The 17,674-nt window shown below is 35.5% G+C and overlaps 1 protein-coding gene across 3 annotated transcripts in view; it reads right to left on the minus strand.

Moving 5' to 3' along the window:
• LOC104015341 (cadherin-12) overlaps nt 1-17,674 on the minus strand; it is a 589,747-nt gene that overhangs the window by 392,779 nt on the left and 179,294 nt on the right. For all 3 annotated transcript variants that reach the window (XM_087761238.1, XM_087761232.1, XM_087761247.1), the window contains exon 2: nt 13,484-13,585. The gene's annotated coding sequence lies outside the window, so the exon portion shown is untranslated. The remainder of the gene's footprint in view (nt 1-13,483; nt 13,586-17,674) is intronic.

The following is a 17,674-nucleotide window of genomic DNA, read 5'->3' on the forward strand; positions in this document are numbered from 1 at the left end:
TTTCAGAAAGAAACAACACACCCTCAGGACTGAAAAAAAAGCAAACAATATGAGGAAACATTTACTACAAAAGTAAGTGCCAAGTTCAGCATAGAAGAGCTTATGCAAATCACCATATGCCAGGTGAAGCTAAGTGAGCTTCAGCTAATAATATTTCATTGTACTCCACTTGTCTACCTCATAAAGTTAACAAGCCCATCTGATCTTGATATTATAAGTTAGAGGATGCAAAATGAACTGCAGTTTTCAATGTTCTTGGTAGGTGAGATTGTAACCAGAATCAATCTAAACTAGCACCGTCTCGTTAATCTTTTCAAATTCCTGCAAGACACTTGTTACCACAGTATCAATTACCTTAGTTGCAAAGTTCACAAACTGCATAATATCATAACATGGTATTTTATATAATAACATATAACACAGGTAAATTTACAGAGCCACTACCATGTTTATTAATAGAAATAAATCAATGTAAAATGCTACTTAAATCAAATGAGTGATAAAAATGTCTAACTGTGATTTGTAGCACAAACTCAACATCCAACAATACAAGCTGGACAAGAGAATACAAGAGACTTCAGTAAAAAACAGAAATTCCCTAGTTTGGTCTCCTAAGGATGTCCTTCATGGCAATTAGATCAGGCAATTAGAATAGAAAGGGTCCGTGAAGTCGTATGAGCCAGAGCTTTAAATACAATCATTGACACTTTGAAGAATAAGCAAGTCAATCAAAACACATATCTCTTCTACTGTCATCAGACATTACACACAGGCAACATCGCAATGCATAGGTATAAGAAAAGTGGCAGCTATCCATTAGCATGGAAATATTCAAGTGGTTTCTTAGTACAAACTTGTATTTTCAAAAAGAAACCGCCTCAGACATCTTGTTTCAGGCACACATCCGTTACACTTGATAACAGTCATCTAATGGAAGATTAAAACAAACTAAACTAAAATAGTATTTTAGTCCCTTTATGACCTGATCAAATGAGTGAAATATCACTGTAACTCACATAGCCTACAATTAAAAAGAGTTTTTATTGCTTCTAATTGGTTCACAATGGGGTCTGTGAGGGTCAATGGGGTCTGACTGAAAGCAAAAGATACAACAGGACTGTGGAGCAAAATAGCACACTAAAAAAACCAGAGTGTACCGGGCATATTGTAATAAAATTCCATTTTTTTCCATTATTTATCCTGCTCTAAAATTACTTGGTTCACATGATTCAGTCCACACATAAGATGACACGTCTGAGTCAGGGACCACTCAGACTAAAACTGAGGTTCGACCTGTAGAGTAGTTATCAACCTTGACAATATAGGAGAGAGATTATTCCCTTTATAATTCATTTCACTTAAAGACTTTAATCTTGCAAGAATTAGAGCCCTCAGCCTCATCTCCATATAGGCTGACTAGCACCCTATCCTAAATCTCATCTCTCTAGCTTGTCTGCATTCCAGCAAAAAACAGAGTCAAAAGGGGCTGAAAAAGAAGCATCAGAAATCTCTGGTTCAGCCAATTCTGTGTTACCCTACCTGCATGGAGCAAACTGAATGGTTATGACTCTGAAACACGTGAAATGAACAGACCACCTATTCCTGGGTCAGTCATGAGTTGACTTCTCAGTCCACACAAAGGAGTAGACTCACAGTTTCTGTATTAAATTCTCAGTGTAAAACAAGGTTGTCCAGAGAAAGAACAATACATGTTACACTACTACTTTTCCTAAAGCACAAACAAATTACAAAGAAAAAGGTATGGTTTTGTCTCAGGAAACCTTGCTCTCAGTGTACCAGGCAGCACAGCAGAGAAGACAAGGGAGCATGCTGCATCAGGAGGGACGTCTGATGCAGCATGTGGAGAGAAGAGACCACATTCCTTATGCTGACTCTGTTCCTCAGGCTGTAAATACATATACTTCAGAGTAGACTATTGCCACTTTCACACATAGGTAACAGAAAAATTTCCTCTTTATGCAAGAAAACAGGGGGTGAACTCTCTTACAGCTACAGCTGTTATTTCTATTTCAGATGACCAAACTTAGAAAAATGGTAATGGCATTGTGCATCACTTGTTTTCTATGTTCTTTTATCATTATTATTATTATTATTTTTCTTTCTCTGCTGTCCTATTAAACTCTCTTTATCTCAGCCCATGGGTTTTACCCCCCCCCCGCCCCCAATTCTCTCCCCCATCCCATTGGTGGGGGGAGGGGGAGCGAGCAGCTGTGTGGTGCTTAGTTGCCGACTGGCGTTAAACCACAACGCCACCCATCTGGAGTGTAATGTTCAACACTAACAGTGCTGAAAGCCTTATTAAAGTCAAGGTAAATAATACCTATTGCTTTCCCCAGGTTCACAAATCCAGTCATTTCATCAGAGAAAGCAACCAGGTTGGTCAGGCATTAATTCCTCTTAGTAAATCCATGCTGACTGTTCCCAGTCACTACCTTCTCCTTCATGGGCCCAGACGTGGGCTTTCGGAGGATTTCATGCCTCCCCTAGAAGCTAACGTGGGGTGATCATACTGTAGTTCCCTGTATTGTCTTTTTGGCCTTTTTTGAAGATACGTGCAAAATTTGCCTTTCTCTAGTCATCAAATCATGTCCCAAATTTTGCACCCTCCATCCTGACAAGATGTTACAGAGTCATCTTCAGTTTGTAATCCCTCCTCCCCTCCCCCGCTCCCCTGAGTAGTTACCTAACCCGTTGTTCTTCAGTCTGTATTTTTTCTCTGGTGATTTCTGCACAAGGATGTTTCATTTGTCTAAGTTTCACTACACCTTTTGGTGATTACTTCTCCATTTTTCAACGTTATTTTGAATGCTGAGTCTAGCCTCTGAACGCTCTTAATTCTCATCAGTTTTGTAGATGGCATATTTATCTACAAAATTGATAAGTAATATATATTTCTATTTCATCACCCATCAGGTTAATGACAATATTGAATAAAGCCAGGTCTAAGACCATAGCAAAATCCTTATGACACACGCTTTGACTCTGAATGTAAGCCATTTTTTCATTATGCAGAGCAGTTCTGCAACCAGCTTTATGCTTTCTCTTTGTTGATCCATCTAGATCAAATGCAGATTAAAATACCATGTGAAACAGTACCAAAATCCTTACTTAATCAGGATTTATGACACCTACTGTTTCTCCTCTATCCATAAGACTATATGATTAGAGAGCTTTGACATAATTTATTCATTATCTGTGCATTTCTACCACACAATTTTTTACCTCTCATTTTTAATTTTTAAAACTCAAAATGTTATAAGTTCATTCACTCATCAGCAAACTAGAAGCATTATGTGTTAATATTACAACTACGTAACAGATCACATTGATTCCATCTATATCTTTTACAACAGCAGTCTTAACACAAAGATTTTTGGGGTGGTCAGGTGAATGAAGGATATAAGAAAGGAACTGGGGATTTTTTGTTTTATTTTACATTATTAGTGAATTTAGATTGCCTGGATTTTGACATGGTCATTGTGAAACAACTTCAATAAGCCTGTGTTGCAACAGCAGCCAACTGAACGCTCTTTTTGAGATATGGGTGACAGCATGATGTCCCAAGATGGGCAGCCAAAAATAGAGACACACTAATTATTTACAAGTAACTTGTCTGCAACATTTACTTCAATTTTGCATTTTTTTAAAAACAAAATATACTTGATATAAAAAAGAATAACATTTTGAGTCATTCCGTTATATGGTTAAATATTTTAATCTAAAAAAGTCTGAAATTGTTTAAAGCAACTCAACCACACTTTGGCTAGATTTTTATATTCAAATGCCTTATTTTTGTGCTTTACCTTCAGCTAAACCTCAGATTTACATCAGAAAAATACACTTCCCCCAGGTTTAGTGAAAGTAAAAAATCCTACACTGTTGCCATTGATTTTTAATCAACATTGATCAAAATTCCTTGATTTTAGGAATAGTCATGAATAGTGTATTAAATGGTTATAGTCTTTATATGCTTAATTTCCCCCCGTATAGTGAAAGATATTTTAAATAGACTGTACTTCATATCAGAGGTGACAGATATTCCCAATCTTGTACAATAAGCACTTCTATTTTACAGTTTTGTAACAGATCTAGTTTTCCTCCATGAAGTTTGACTGAAATTTTTATAGCATGTTGTATGTACCCAGTGTACTGTAACAATCTGAATTTCTGTAATATTCCATTCTAGTAATAAATATATAAGTAATTCTTAAAAGGATATAATACGTTATAATTGAAAACCTGAGCTCCATTCCTTGCAAAGCTCATACTTGTCTGAGTAATACCACTAAGCACTGCAAGATCAGTGCCAGGCTTACCAATGCAAATAAAGGTCTGCAGAATCTAGCTCTGTAGAGGCTTCTATATGCTTATTGCTGACGTCCATATCAGATAAATAAATGCAGCCTTGGCACCCATGACCAAACATAGTCCCCTAGGTAAGAAATAGTTCGCAGCAAAAAAATTCTGGAAACACCTTTCAACACCTTTATAGGTTCCTATACACCCAAAATAACAGGATATTGAAATATCCATATTACCCTTGTAAACCCTACAGGCGTTGTATAGAAAATACAGAACTCTCTACAGCCCTTCATGGACACGTAGGTTCTGAACCTACAAGCTGACAGCGCAGAAGAGTAGGAGGAAATACTTAAACCAATCTTGGTTGCCTTCCATGATTTAATATCAATTCCATGTTCAGAACATATGCAACCAGCATAGCAAAGCAACTTTACCAGACACATTATTCCTTTGCCACCTGGCAAACAAGGACAACATTTCAACAGCAAGGATGAGGACAAGTGTATCAGCACAGCTTCTGATTAATGACGGTTTCCTTGGAGAGGCAAAAATTGTGTGAAATGTACATTGAACTCCTATTTAATTCTTGATAGCATTCATCTAAATATGGGATTAAGACCGGGAAGAACCTGTGCTAATTTTGACTGCACCAAGCATTGAGTAAAGCATGTTGGAAACATTAGAATTTTTCTAAGTGAATTCCACTGACTCTTTGAACACCTTCTCAAGATAGTGAGCTTGATATTTTGGCTCTTATCGCTGTACAGATCTTATATTTTGTTCCTGTAAATCTCACTGTTCTTTCACACTCCCTTGTTTCTGAAGGCATGCTTACTGCAGTGAGTGGAATGCAAGCAGATGCTCACATAATACAGTACAGTACCATATAAGGACACTCAGTAAGAGGCTGAAGATGAATTGTTATGACAGCCCAGTGCTACCCCATTGCTAATCAGTCTTTTTCATCAAAAGTAATTAGTTTTGGCATGGTGCTGTCCTGGTAAGATAGTAGTATAAATTGCTTTCAAGTGCAGCACCCCATGACTCTCCAATACCGTAAACCACTTTCTGAAATAGTTGAGCCTTAGAACGATTTTAAGTTTCTAGTCCTACTTCTACCTAAATCAATAGATTTTGGTTTTTTGCTCGGCTCCACTAATTCATCCTGGGCTTTAAATACACCAGCACTTTTCAAACGTATTCAAAATACCAAGATTCAGTAGTAGTATTAATACTTTCATGCAATTCTTCATTGCTAAAAACAAAAACCAAACAAATAAAAAACACAAAAAACAAACAAAAAACCCCCACCACCCTCTTTTTTGTAACTTAAGCTTCACTCCTGAAAAAAACTAACAGCTCTAGAACATTCTATTTTCCTTGTAAACTTTTGTAAGCAATTTCTTTAAGCAGCTATTTCTGAGGCATTGCAACAACAATTTGCCATTTTCTATTATTTGTTTCAGGTGAATAAAAATATTGCATACATGTAAGTCTTTCATTTCAACCATTTGAAGCAAATTTGGAATTTCCTTAAGAACTTGATTACCTTGGATTAGTTTTAGACTCCATTTTTGGAAGTCACAATTCAGTCAGGTATAGTCTTTGAAACTTGAATATCCCTTGTTAAAAAGGGTAAAAACTGACTCATGCTGAGAAAATTTTCTTTTTAAATTATCTCAAGTTGGCACTAAAAATCTGAAGAATTCCAAATCAATAACTAGTTTTGAAAGGTACATGTGTTTGTGCATGAGATTACAAAAATCTCTGTCTTTGCTATGGAGTTGTAACTGGCACTTGATCATCCTGCTTTCTTAAAATAGCATGTTCTATGTCCATCATAAATAGTATAATTTATAGAAGGCTTTACTAAAAATAATAAAAAGACATTTGCATTAGGCCAAATTATCACTCCTAACTAAAGAACACTTTTTGCCAGTACACTGAATAGCCAGCTGTTTCCTTCACTGTTTTACTTTAATGGTTTTCATGAATCATAGACCCTTAACCAGTGATTCATTCTAGGATTCACGAATTCCAGTATTCATGAATGCAATATGATGTGTGTTATCAGGATGAAAAACTGTGCATGCAGCTCACATTTATGGTATGAAAAAAGAATATTGATGGGAAAGAAATGACCTTCGAGTTTACATGAAATCATAGAAAGAAAAAAGTCTATGTACAAACAGTATCCAATCCCAGTATTCAGTTTCATAGCAACTGCATCATTCTTGCCTAGCATGGTAGATGTATAAAGCAAATTCTGTCTCCCTGAATCCTCTGTTTTATCAGCTGGATTTCTAGAGTAATCAACATTCCAATGGAATATTAGACATTAAATGAACTTTCACATATTCAAACTAAGGAAAAAAAAAAAAAAACAGAGAAAGAAAAATAGTCAAATTAGAAGAAAAATCACCACAGAAAAACTGCCCAGGAAGACACTTCCAGCACCATCTTCATGAGATAATCAGAGGATACAGCTATCCTGAAGAGATGACAGAAAGTCTTGCCTGAGGCCTGTAAAATTTTACAGCACTGTTTATAAGCAGCTATCAAATGGTCTGGCCTGAAGCAGTTGAGAAACTAATATTCTTGTGATTGTCATCTCTGTCAGTACTCAGGAAGCCCTCTCTAGAAAAGACTCTCTGTAAATAATGACTGAATATAAAGATGATAGCGTGATGTCTGTCTGGGTCTGCAGACAATTCAAAGGTTTGAATTACCCAGAGGCCTCAAACTACACACACATATCTTCCATCTTAAAGATTTAAAATTTTAAGACAGAAACATGGCAATCACGATGTGGGCCATCTCTATCTTTCACTTAAAGATGCTGTATGACAGTTGTATTCTGTATGATAGCAATGATTACATGCCTAAAGAACATACAATGTCAAAACATATTTTGAAGGACATCTCTCTCTGGAACATCATTCTTCAACATTAGAGCATTTCTATTCAGAGACGCATTAATTTTAAAGCTGATTAGTAAATATTAAGCTATTTTATGGATTGATTTTTTAGCAGTAAATAGAGGACTAGAAGAGCAGCATCTCCAAACTCATAATAGAAGAGCTGTTTCAGCAGCACAGTCCTTTTCAGGACTGTGGCCTTTTCATCCACTTACCCGATGTAATTTGACAAAATGTTTCTAATGACAAAGACACACACAATGAAGAAAATACGAATGAAATAAGTACAGCATTAATGCAACAGAACATATTAGAGATCTGAAAATAAATTCAGTAAACAAATCAACAATTAAAAAAGGGGAATGAAAATTCCTACTAAATTAATCATGCTAACTACCAAACAAAAGGTCAGTATTTATATTCCGACTCTCAGAGCTGTCTTCAAACCTACCTATTTTGTCATACATACCTACTTCTGCTTTTTTAAAAATGCGATAGATACAAAATCTCATCATTTTCAAAAGCTTGACTACTTTGAGGTGCTGAAGCCAGATATTCAAAGCACTGAACCATATCAAAATACCATTGAAGACTATGAAGCTAGACCACAGATTAATTTGCTTTGCAGTGCTGATCAATGCAGTGGATTGAAATTTTAGATGTTTTAATTTTTTAACTTTTTTTCTTTTCTTAAACAAGAAAATTGAAATAAGGTTTTTCATAACTGTTTTCAAATCTTTAGTACACTTGCTTTCAAAATAGTCTTGCTTTCTTTAAAGTTATTACTCATGGGTCCCAAAGGAATAATGCTTAGACACCCCTTTCCAATTCCATCATTAAAAAAATAGATGATTCAAATCTTGCAGTTACAGCGCAGACTTCAGGAGGATTTGAATTAATGCAAAGGTCTTTAAGCAGCTGTATTCTGGAATAATAATAATAATGGAATGGACTTGTAAATAAATAATTAGTTTTCTAAGTTAACTTAATATTGCATACATACATATCTGACTTTCCCAAAATATATGTCAGAGCCTGGAAATAACTGACAGAATAAATATTTGGAATTGAGGGAATGAAAGAGACAACTCCAAAGACTACAGGTTTATTAAAGGTTTTCTTAAAAACGTCCAAAAGGGAATAAGAAGGACCAATGGTCACAAAATGTATCAGTTATTTGTAGCTGAGAGGACAGCTCATAAGGACACTTAGAAGAAAAGCTGAAGCCTACAGAAATGTAGGCATGCTAAGGATAATGATAGCATAACTTGGTCTAAAGGAAATAAAGAAACTGAAAAGGTACCAGCAGATGATGTTACACTCTGTCCCTTAAGCCTACTAGCCAAATATCATATAAAAATTTAGTAATCATACTTCTTATTGTACTAACAAGCAAGTTACTGAGAATTGGTACTCAAAAAAAAATCCTTTCAGACTGCTCAGGATTGATAACTGCTCTCCATGTGTAGTTTTCCTACGGCTTTTGCATATGCTCTGTATAGTTTTGTTTAGATCATATTATGTGAGATCTTACGAGAAATCTTACTAACCGTATGGTAGATGATATCTACTATTTTACTATAGACACAAGTCCAATTATCTTGGAAGGACACAGTTTGTTCCTGGCAAATTCATATTTAATGTTACTCTTTTATACTGCCTAGGTTACAAACAGTTTGTTTTTTCCCAGGAATTACTGTTAAGATGATTTATTTATAATTCTCAATCTCCTCTTTCTGCATCCTGTACTTAATATATTTATTACTCAATCTTCTGGTACTTCATCCATCTTGCTCATGTTCTGTGAAACATCTCTGAGGTGCATTTGAGATAATAAGTCTAAGAAAGATTCAGTTGGCTCTGTACGTAACCTGGGAGAAGTTTCATCATATTCTAACAACATGAAAATAAATAACTTAACCAAGTGATCTATATAATCTGAGATCTCATACCATTGTCACTGGTATTAACTGATGCCCACCTAATCACAGATGAAGAAAAAGTCTGAAAAAAATAAAACCACTGACCAGTAAACACTGGTTTACACTGACAGGTTTTCTCCTCCTCAATACTTTCTTCTTACTATTAAAAACGTTTATTCAAAGAACTACCAACTCTTCTAACTCCTTAGATTTACACTCCTTAGGATCTTATCTGAATTGACTGAAAACTGCTTCCAGGAAGTACATAATTTTAATTTTGCTGTTTTCCTTCTGCTCTTGAACTCTATTGCTTTATAAACAGCCTCACTCTCTATTTCCATGTTCTCCTCCAGTTTCTCTCTATAAGTTTGGATCAAACCTACAAGAACCTTATACCCTTTTGCTTTCTTTGCAGTACACATGGAAAGCTGATCATCATCATTGTTACTGATGCTGAACAGTATTTTCCTGTATTCCTTTCCCCAATTGAAATGTCTAGGATATGGAGTCACATAGCTTAATAAAATAAATAAATAAATAAACACACAAAAAACAAACAAAAACTACAAACAACAACAAAAAAACCCCAGAAATTCTTGCTTCCCTGATTTTCTTTGTTTGCTGGACAATAAAAGGAACTCCTCATGACACTGCCCACATTCTTTTCCCTTTCAAATATTTTCAGTCCCTCTACACTCTGGCATTCTGAGTATGGAAGTAAAATATTTTTAATACATTGGTGGGTAAGTTAGAACTTATTTATAGGTATACGGGCAACATTTCCAAAACAGACAGATAAATTCAGGCTTTGCACTGCTTATTTAGCAGACTGAATACATGCTATGATTTTTCATTATGAGGTTATTCTTTAATCACAATGAGTAGTTGAGTCAAATATTCATCATACTTGAAAAAGTAGCTGAAATCAAGGCAAAGGGTTGTTCAGGACTCCACCATTTTACAATGGGAAAAGTAAGTGACTTTTTTGTGTTGTGTCTATTACGCCAAGTTTTAAAACATATTCATAAATACTAACATTAAAAATAGTTCAGGGTTTAGAAACAAACTATTGTTTGTCTTAGAAATCTGGTTTTTTTCCTTCTTTTGTGGGAAATGTTAAGCATTCCTTCAAAAGTATAAATTCTTTTAAAATCAGTTTTAAAATGGCTTTTTTGCCCCTTCTCAAAAAATAGGTGCTACTGTTAATAGAGAGAAGTTTTTTTAAGAAGTTGACACCCTTTATCCCTGAACAAAGATTACATGCACAGTAAGTTGTAATCCTTGGCTTTGCAATATTGCTTTACGAGGTTAAGAAGATGAATGTTCATTGCTTTTAATCCTTACCGTGATTTACGAGTCTCTGTGTATCCTTTCCCCAGAGTATCTACAACTGTGCGGTTGTTTTGCCTGCTGCTTAAATTACAGAGACATCTGCAAAGTAAATTATGGATTGTTGTCCCACAACCAAGCTGCCTCTTCATCTCTCCTGTAGTATTTCTTCAGTAACAACAAAAGGATTTTTTTCCCTTGTTTATCACTCTTGTTTTGCCAGACTGGGTGATATTATGATGACCTGGATTACTGCCTGCCATGCACACTTTCAAACAACATGTTCAGCTGTAAAAACCCACAGTGAAAAGGAGGGGAGGGAATGGGCTGTGAGGGACAGAGCAGACAGCTACACGATGCTTGTTTTTTTGTGTTAAGCCTTCAAAGTTCAGAAATCTAGAGCTTATTTTCCTCATCTTAACAGAAATTTATGGAGCTAAAAAAAACATTTGAGCACTTAAACCCATTCTGAATGAGATGAATATACAGCTTTCTATTGCTCTAATACCTCTCTATTACATGTTCGTTAATATGCCGATTTCCACATCTCTGCTTATATGCACGTACTCCAATATAAACATATCAAACTCATATAGGTTTATCTGACCCATACGAAAAGCTAAGTTCCTATGCAGTATAGATGTACATTTGTGCACCTAAAATACTGTAATTTGTGGAGCTTATACCGTAAACACTGAGAATTGGATCACTTACCCTGTTTAAAATTTTAAGCCGAATTTTTATCTATGTGCCTAATTTTATTATCTTGTGCTTTAAAACTTTATTTCATAATATATGCAGTGAGACTATAACTTCATTATCAATATCAAGTCACAGTTTAAGGCAACTGGTCCAAGATTTTGAATCTCCAGGAGAAAAAAAACAAAAACAAAACCAAAAACACACACACAACAAAAACCCAAACCAGCCATCCAAGGCTTTTCAAAGTACAGATGCAGCTACCTTTTTACCGTAGTATGTATTTCTCTCTCAGTCTCTCCTCTCTATCCCATTCATCCTCTGTGCTTGTCCACCTTTGTGGACTTTGAATCACTGTTCTCACCACAGCGAAGCATGCCAAGGTTCATCTTTGCATACAGGTGTTCTCAGAAAGTATTCTACTAAGCACTGATCTCGTCAAGTTTCAGATAAAATTCAATAAAATCATTCCACATTACTTGCTCTCTATTATCCTTCTTATTACATTTTCATACTGCCTACTCGAATGCCCTGAAACAATATGCAATTTCGATTACAATCCAGGTGTCAAAAAAAACCCCAACATTTTAAAGGCAAAGCGCATGACAATATATCATCCAAAAACCATTTTACAAAGCAGAAGTAATAGTTGCATCCCAAGCTCCTCTGGCACAATTCCAGTGAGCCTAGTCAAGATAACAAGTGCTGATAGCATTGACATTAGAGAAGCTCTTTTTATATATTTGGCAGAGTCACTGAGATATAATCTCAATTTCCTAATTGCTTTTCACTATGTCAGAAGCCCAGAGTTTGGTAAGAGAAGATATATAACTGAAAACTGTATTGTTCTATTTATCCCAAAGAACAAGCAGTAAGGACAGGCCTGAGCAAAAAAACTAGGATCCAGACTCTTCCAATTTTGTATCTGAAGTTTTCACCAGAATTTTATGGAAAAAAATACACCCTTATATTTTTAAGTATTTACATAATATATATATCATACAATTACCAAAATGAAGCCACAAGTAAAAAAAAAAAAACAAAAAAAAAATACTGTCTTTAGTATCAGCCACACAACCATACTAGGCAGCATAAAAAGTATGTTATCCATTGAAATAAAGGATTGCATAAAATGGAATTTGAGCAGAACAATGTCTTACTATAAAGAAAATACCATTTTTTTTAATAAAATCAAAGCTTGTATATACTGTACTTATTTCCCACTGAAATTAAACCACAGCCAGCCTTAAGCTACTCTTCACAGCTTTTGCTTTTTCTGTATGACTTCATCAGAGGACAATCAGCATCCAGATCTTCCTCACTCTGTATCTGCCTGCAAATGAGTGCTCATAGCAAGCATTCAAGAAAGCTGTGATACAGAGAGTATTACTGAATTTAACCATTCCATATCAGGTGTAGATTTTTCTCCAGTGTACAATGCATTATAGACCAAGTTGCTAAAAAACAAACAAGCAAAAAACCCAAACCACAAAACAAAATAAAAAAAAAAAAAACCCACACACTAACCTTTGCCATCTTTTGGAGACTGCTTCAAATTCATTTAGGCTTTTACCTCAAGATACATTATAATTAACTTCAAATTTATAAATTTCACACCTGCCTCTAACTGTTGTGGTTTTTTGTCATCCCTAGCATTAGATTTTTCCCAAGAATAGTAAATAGTAAAACCAGGTTTTAGTGGATTCCATAAGTAACAACTGAAGTAGACAATGGCATAGTAATAAACATGAGGAAGCCTATGATATTGTTTTTTTCCCGCTGCAAAAGAGGTTCTGCTAAGGTATGCCTTTGAAATGAGACAAATACCATTTGACAAAAATAACACCCTGCAATTACAACAACAAAAAAAAAAGCATCGTAAAAGTAAAGCTCAGAAAGAGAAAATCAGTTTCTGTCCTTTAAGAGGTACGGAACAGACTGTAAAGGTACTGTTATTTTCTCCAATCTGCACGTAAATTGAAATAGCCTTGAAAAATTAACATACAGCACAGGCCTTTAAGTAGTTAATTGGTCAGTAGTAGTGCAATCTCTGGATTGCATCAAGTATTTTTGTTGAGATATGCAGCAAAGATACTAGATTCCTGCATTTGTCCAGCTCAGTTTCATGGGCCTAAAACTAATTTGTGTTTAATACATCAATAACAAAATAGAAAAATAAATAACTGAAAGGTAAGAACTGAATTCATTAGGTTTAACACAAGGAGCTGACCACAATTATTACAAGTTTCTTGGAGATGGTAGAGACATCTATAGAGTTTTTAAAGAGTCTACCTGTGAACGCGATACCACATCTTCCAAGATCTTACAGAAGTGAAGTTCAGACCTTAGCTGGTCTTGTTCACCACAGTCGTCAACTGATTGGGTCACTACAGTCTGTAAAAACATACAAAAGTTAAATTTTCATTGTCAACAGTTCTTTCTCATGAGACTTGACAAAGTTAACAGCAAAAAACAAGGAAGTGTGTTATCAGGCAACTCAATCTAGCGAAAAAAAAATTAATAGCACCACACAGCACTTTTTCTGTGCCTCATTTGTGAATATGGCAAGGTGAGGAGCAGGACACAGATACACCTCAAAGCAGATGGACCCCACTGAGAATTAAACTGCTCACGTTCCTTATAGCTGTCTAAAACTTGTGGGATTTTTACTGCCAGTAGGCATTACTGCAGAACATCATATTATGGCTCTGATTTGTATGCATTGCCTTGGCTGGGTTTCCATTGTGTCAGCTATCATTCATCACAGTGTGAAAATAAACATACAAAGACTTCTTTGAGAAGGATGGAGGAGTGATAATATGAGCTAGGGACATCGCATATAATGTTTTGGTTTTTGTTTTGCAGCCAATTTTGTCACTACCATTATGGTATAAATCAGTATCATATATGGTGGGATTGTAATTTCTCTTGTAAGTGCGAAGTCTGTAACTCACAGAAGCAACTTCCATAACCAGCCCATCCTGAACTAATTCATATTACAGTTCTAAGACACATTCATTATTTAAACCTTGATCTAATGTTTAGATCATTAGGAAACCAAAAACAAACAAACAAAAAATGCTACAAAGAGTTTTCTATTACTTCAATAGGACTGAAACTTGGAGGGTTCTCTGGTGCTTTTATTTTTTGTTCAGTTGTTTGTATACTGGAATTTCTGAATTGCAGATGAACAGAAAGAGAAATGAATGGGAGGAAAGAGAAAAAGGAAATTAAAAAACAAGGGAGTCCAAACCTATGGCTAAAGGGATATTAAAAGAGAGATGGCATCCAGATATAAAAATATAAAAGCAGAGAAAACTCAAGGGAAGACAAACAGCTAAGCTGGTGAGTATCTATTTGCATTCTTTCACACCCCAGGCAGTGTTCTTATCCAAGATAAGCGGCTACTAAAGAGAGACATAATACCCACTTTGTGCCAAAACATTAGATTATATTAAATTAAGGCTTTTAGAAATTTATAAACACAGAAGTTCCAGATGAATTATGCACGCAAAGGGGAATAAGCCATTTATATAGACATTAATAACCCAAATCTCAATACTTCAAGTAAACATTAAAACAAAAGCTAATAGTATACTACAACATAAATTGTATATTTATAAACGCGTAACTTGTTTTGCAGCACTTCCACTCTCCCGCCTCCACTGAGTTAATACCTAACCACTTTCAGCACCTTAGAAAGCTACAATATCTTATTCAGTGGGGGAGAAAAAAAAAAAAAAATCACAGCGTTTCCTTTAACTTCAGTGGAAGGAGTATTTATTCAATAATTATTTGTATTTAATTTCGCAATTATTACTACCATTCAACCACAAATTTTTTGTGCCCAAGTCACTTTATTCACTGAGAGTAGATTTACTATAGGAGTAATTTACTCCAATTTCAATAGCTGGTACTATTCAAATACGCAGACCAGATGGACATGGTGATCTCTTCTACACTTTAAATTCATCGTATTTTGGAGGGAGGCAGCACCAGAACCAGACCTGCCCACTTAACAAGAGAACTCCCTGTAAGGAATTCTTAGTAAGGCAAGCAGGATTTGAATTGCATGTGATTAAAGCATGTTTTACTCCAAGCTTACCAAATCAACCATTTTCACTTTACTTTTTAAGAATTTACTTGTGCCTCTTACATTAAAAAGTTAGTATACCTACTGAAAAACAAATTAACAAACAAACAAAAAAAAAACAGTCCAAGGAGAAAAGAATCCCAGCACTGTATAAGGTTTCTGTGTCTTGGAAGCCACTTTTGAATAGAAAATGAAAAATTAAAACCAAAACAACCTGTTTCTTCTCTGCATTAGTTCTTCATGTTATTGAATTGGATTTGATAGCAACAATATTAACTTCATGGATCAATAACACTTGATATCAGTTAAAAACAGCAGCTGAAGCACACATCTAAAACTACACACATTGCAGGAGTCTGCTGATGTAAAAATGAAGTACAAAGTTTGGAAAGCCAAGAAAAAAAAAAAAAAAGAATCCAGCTTTTTGGTATTAGCACTCCACGTTCCTGTTTCCTTAAAAATATTGTTAACATGCAGTGGACAGCCCTAGTTATTTATTGCTTGGTACTTCTTACCAAAAACAGTGGCAACAAGAAAGAGATCACAATGACTTCTATTGCAAATAAGGACTGGAGTGGTTCTGTAAACCTTATTGATTTTTTCTCAGTTGCATTGATTAAATTTGAAAAATCTTTTCTGCAAATACCCTGTTTACTTAGCTAGAGGAAAAGTACAACATGAGAACTATAATATTCAGTTTGGATTAATCATTTAGCCTGAGGAGACTGACTGGGAACTATGGTGCCATTTGAGTTCACTGGAATATACTCACATTCACAGAGAACTTTTTGAACACGTTTACAAAACAAAGTTTCCAGGACTGAAGCTGCAGGAAGCACCAAGCGATACAGAACCTGCACATTTGGTGAAATACCATACAGTTTGATTTATGGAAAGTAGAACCTTTAACTGGTAGTTGTCTAACTTGTACTGCACAAAATTATGTTTCCTTTTTCCCTTTTGGTTTTGTACAGGGACTAAATTTCATGGCACTTTTTTGTCTGTGCTCCCTTGCCTCCTGCCATGGGGGAGGTGGAACACAAGTGTGGATGCAGGTGACAGTTCCCATTGTCAAGCCATTTGTGAAGCTAGCACCCAGGCCTGCTTTTCGTTTCACATTCCTTTTACACCAACATTTATTCTTCTTGAACAAAAGGTTTTCACGCAAGATACAAATTTGGGCCTGTCACACACATGCAAGGTCATTTAGAAAGAACTTGATCATAGATTGAAAGGTTTTTCTACCCCTCACTTCTCCCGTACTTTTCAATATTACCATTTTTACATTTTACTGCATTAGGGTGTTTACAGAAATTTGGCAGTCAAACACACACTGGAAAAAACAAGAATGCCATGTAATTTTTAACCTCTCTTCAAAACCACAATAGCCAATTTTGTAAAGAAGAACATTTCCATCTGGGCTTATTTGATAAATATGCTCTCAAACACAAATATGCAACGAGGCACAGCTAATAATGCTTTCATGTTTACTCATTCACAAATCAATATTAAAACAAGCAGCAGTAACTCCTTTGCTGAAGCCTGAGATTCCTGTGATAGAATTCAGAAATAAAGCTTCCATGGACTACAGCACTGCAGGGTAAGTCTTTGCATCCACCCCTGCGTTTTCCTATTGCTTCTGTCTGCAGTAGATGGAGGCTGTTCCCTGTCATTGCTGGCAGTTTAAGGGAGCTGCACCAGCTACACTAAAACAACCAACAGTGTATGTCATAGAACGATCATATTTCTTCACCCTTTTAGCACTTTGTATTTTACAAAGACACATGTGAAAGGATTCAAAAAGACCCTATACAAATCCAATGGGTTTCTAAAGCAGCTTTCTCCCCATGGAGAAAACAATGCAGCAACCTTTGAATCAGTGTCTTTTTAGCATGAGAAAACTTCTAATAATATGAACATTATTTGAGTTTTAAATGGTCCAATGCTACTTTTGTTCTCTCCGAAGTTTTGTCTACCATAGGACTAAAAAGAACACAAAAAACTCTACGAGTGAACTCGACTAGCTATATAGTAAAATGAGACAGAGGTTACACTTTAAATACTGGGGATTTTTTGGGGGGTGGGGGGGTTCAGGTGAGTGAGAATGGGAACCTAATACCCTACAGTGACAATACATAGCAGTCAAACTCTAAATGTAAAGTTATTTAAAAGAAAGGAAGAAAGTGAAATAGGCAAGAATAGATAAAATATTATTATTTTAAGCATAAACCATACAAAAGACATAGCAATATGAGCAGGCTGAAGCAACCGAACGTCCTCCTGGTTTGCAGAGGACTCAGAAAACAAATTGAACAAACAAGCAAACTAAAAAGAAAAAAAGGTCAGGAAGCATGCTTGCGTGAGCAACATAGCCATATTCTTCACAGGTA

Source organism: Nipponia nippon, unplaced genomic scaffold, assembly GCF_047370975.1.
Source record: "Nipponia nippon isolate SJK-2023a ecotype South Korea unplaced genomic scaffold, ASM4737097v1 scaffold_1, whole genome shotgun sequence".
Classification (NCBI taxonomy): Eukaryota; Metazoa; Chordata; class Aves; order Pelecaniformes; family Threskiornithidae; genus Nipponia; species Nipponia nippon.